Below are 3,933 nucleotides of genomic sequence, written 5' to 3'. Positions count from 1 at the left end.
TAAGTGGTTGCCGCAAGCAATTTGCGTCAAGTGAAGCGCGTGACTCTCAACATGTGCCAACCGTACAGTGGAGACTCGAACAAAAAGCCATGGAGGCGCATGGAAACAAAAACAAAAGCCGCGCCAACGCCACGATGTGCGACAATTACGACCGTAAATTATGCCACAAGCAACACAGCAACAATAACAGCAGTCGACCGCAACGCCCTGCGCCACGCCCCCTTTTAGTTGGGCCGTTTTGGTCTGGTCCTCCAACTTGGCCACAAAAGAAACAGGCAACAACGACAATGCCAACGACAACTCAATTAAGTAAATGAGCGAAAACCGAGATGTTGTTGTTGCTTATGTTGATAATGTTGTTTGTGAATGTTTGTTGTTGCTTTTGGCAGAGTGGCTTACTTGTGTAATTAAGCAAATCACAAAATAATTATACAGCTCAGGGCACAAACTGAGCTAGCACCCACTATTCGCTTCATTATTCTTCTTGCAGGCTATTTACTCTTGATGTCGTCATTCTAATTTTGTAAAAGAAATGCAATTATCGCACTCTGTCTCACTGACAATTAGCCGGAATAACTAAAGCTTATCTCAACGTCATGCAAAGTCAATTACGCACAGCTTAAAGGGCCAACACACACAGAGACACGCGCAGAGCCACACAAGCTGGCTAACACCCACACACACACACAAACTCAGATGCAAAGTGAAAAGGACATTTTGTAGCTATGGCGTCCTTTTAGGCGCCTGGCCACCCATTTCCCATTCAAGTGCAAGCAAATTTGCCCCGTGCAATGAAATGAATGCAGGTGTGACATGAAATAAAAGTTCGGAAAAGATAAATGCAAAAGGAATTTACTTTGGCTGCAAAAGGTAAAAGGTAACTGCACTACTTGTCAAAAGAGCAACTGAAAAATGCATATGCTCTTTAAAGTGTATAACAACAAGATGGAAAAGTCTTAAATTAACAGTCTCGTTATTACCTTTAAAAAGTTCTAAATTTGACCCTGTTTCTTAGGAACTAATCTATTAAAATTGAATATTTTCCTAAGATTATCGCAATATGGAAAGAAACTTCTTAGCTGATTTCACGCGACTTAACACCCAAGTGTTAGCCAAAAAAGCGCATAACTAGAACTTCAGATGAAAACGGTGTAGAAGTGGGCTAAACTTTTACACTTCATAAAAAGTTGCGTTTTTAATCATCGCTTGGCACTTTCATGGTAAACTATTTTAAGTATGCGCTGTCGATTCAAGCGAAAGTTTGCGATTTATGGGCACCTTCAATCCACTCGCGTATGTTGTACGCAAATAATACGTATACGTACTGGTATATGTATAGAAAGTTCCTGTTTGATTCCCCGCGGGCGTTATTGAACCAACAAAAAGTTGAGCAGTCAGCGAAAATGGCATTTCCGGTTGAAGTTGGCACACAAACAAATTCCAGCAATGTCGCGTTTATTTATAAGGCAACCCGAAATGCAGGCACGCACATGGCACCCCCCTTCCTGATTTTCCGACTCCGCCCACACTCTGATTTCACTTGTCTTTCTTTTTATTTTTGTTGGCGACGTTTTTGGCATGCAAGTTTTGCACTTTCCTTTTTTCCTCGGCTTATTTTTTTTTACTTATTTTTGAGTGACTTTTTGCTGTTGCATGCGCCAAGTGCAGACATGAGGCGAAAACGAGGCAAGGCAAGGTTTTAACTAGGTCGATCATTTGATGGCACACGCACACACCTAAGCCCATCCGAACTCACATTAAATATTTACCAGTACTCGGAGAAATAAGTTTGCTTTTCGACAACAAATTTTCTTATTTGAAAATATATTTCAAAAGTTTACGGTCCTTCTCACTAAAATCATACTGTGGAAGGTTTTTCTCCTCCTAAATTTTGTAGCTTGCATACTTTAATTTAGTAAGCCTACTTAAAATCACTATTTTTGCCCATTTTGAAGCACCCACTTCTTATTCCATTTTCCACCAGTGCCATAATAGTGCGAGTAAAAATGGTGTGCGGAAATTATATAAGCTCACTTGATGCTATTAAGGTTTGACTTACTGCCTGTCTGGTGTCTATTTGTCTGCCCGGCGACTGCCTCCGGGTGAACCATGTGCTTCCCAGTCCGACAACGGCCATAGCCTTCCAATTACATTACCCGGACTCGGATCGTCAGCTCGCTCCATTTCTCGGTCGCTTCCTCAACGGAAACACGGTATTGGGAACGGGAATATGGTCTACCCACTTTGAGTCGGGCAAATATTTGCCCTGCCTTCGACTAAAAGGTGATAAACTTGGCATAATGCAATATTTAATGTTTGAACAGGCATTTAAAAGGTTATATAATGCAGTTATGCTGTTTGGGCCCACACTATCGCCATCATCATCATCATCATCATCATCATCGCCATCACCATCACCGTTGCCATCATCGTGGTCTGAAGCATTTCTAGCCGGTTGTTTGCCCAGCGCTGATAAGCTTTGAAATATTTTGCACGCCCTGCCATATGCAAATGCAAACTAGATATGCACTGGCAGAAAAAATTGTTGATATTTGTATGTAAACAAACGAATTTTGTGGAGAAAAATGTATGAATTTCTATGAATGCTAACTATTCACTATTATTGATGACTCTCCCTTGGATTACAAACTAATTTTGGATTTTGCCGCAGTGTAGGCTCATTTCCAGTCCCGAATCCAGTTACAGCAGCAGTATTAGAGTAAGGGCCAAAATCAGTGACAGCGGAGCATAGGAATGGTGTACTCTCCAGATGGATAGGCATGGTACTATGTATATGGGCTCAAACATGGTTCCAGCTCCAGCCAAAGCTACTGGGTTTCGGTGAGCGTGTTTACATGCTTTCGACTCTGTTGATTAATGTTGTTGGCCACCCAGCTGAGCATTGAGCAATGCCAAGCAACTTCGGCCTGATGGATGAACGGAACGCAGCAGGTCTTCCCATCCATTCGTTGGCATTCCACTACTCCAGCTCTTACCGGTCCGTATTAGGGCCAAAAGAATATTAGACTCTGGCCAAAGTGTGTCTGGGGCATGCACATAGAATTACCTGAGCAAACACTGAAGTTAACCATGAAGCGAGATGTGAGGAATTTGGCATTCATTTGTGTTTACAATCAACGGAATTCTGAAAAGCTCTAGCTGAGAATTTCCAGAAATGAGTTAAATGGATTCGAAATTCCATTTTATTAGCCTAAATAACTGAAAATATAAATATATAGCGCTTTTCTTGTTAATATATAACATAATAGTGAGTTATTATATACTAGTTATACAAAAGAAATTAGAAAATATTTAAATATTTGCAATTTTATTTATTTTAATATTTAAATTTTAATTTTGAACAATCCCTATGACCTTTGCAAATAGGTCAGCCGCACAATTTGTATAAGCAAAGATAGAGCAATGAGGAAATTATATCTAAATAAATGAATGGATCATTGATGCCAATGCCCCCGCCCTCGAGCAGCTGTTTACATGGTTTATATACCTAAATATATACATATATTCAAGATACATACAAACACATGCATGTGCACCAGCACATGCGTATAAATACAAAGTCTTATAGACACCAGTGATCGTGATTGCGATCGGTTCGGTTCACACATAATGCCGCTCCATTATGGCACGCGCCTCGCTCGAAAATCCGGAGGATCCGTCGCACGTGAGAGAAAAGAGGGGACAGAGTTGGTGTTATGCCGTGTGGGGATGAGGCACAGATAGAGATAGAGATAGAGATCGGGAGAAAAGAGAGATTCGGCATTTGGGGAGAGAATAGTGCATTTATTTTTAGGATAACAATGGGCCCCGAAGAGCACACCGGCAAGCGGCGATATTCAGCGGATTTCTATATTTTCGTCGGGAAAATTCGAGGAAAAATTTTCAGTCGAGCGCATAGAGCAACGCGAGCAA

Source organism: Drosophila sechellia, chromosome 3R, assembly GCF_004382195.2.
Source record: "Drosophila sechellia strain sech25 chromosome 3R, ASM438219v1, whole genome shotgun sequence".
In the NCBI taxonomy this organism is placed as follows: Eukaryota; Metazoa; Arthropoda; class Insecta; order Diptera; family Drosophilidae; genus Drosophila; species Drosophila sechellia.
The sequence above is the reverse complement of the archived record's forward strand: the minus strand, read 5'-3'. Positions refer to the sequence as shown.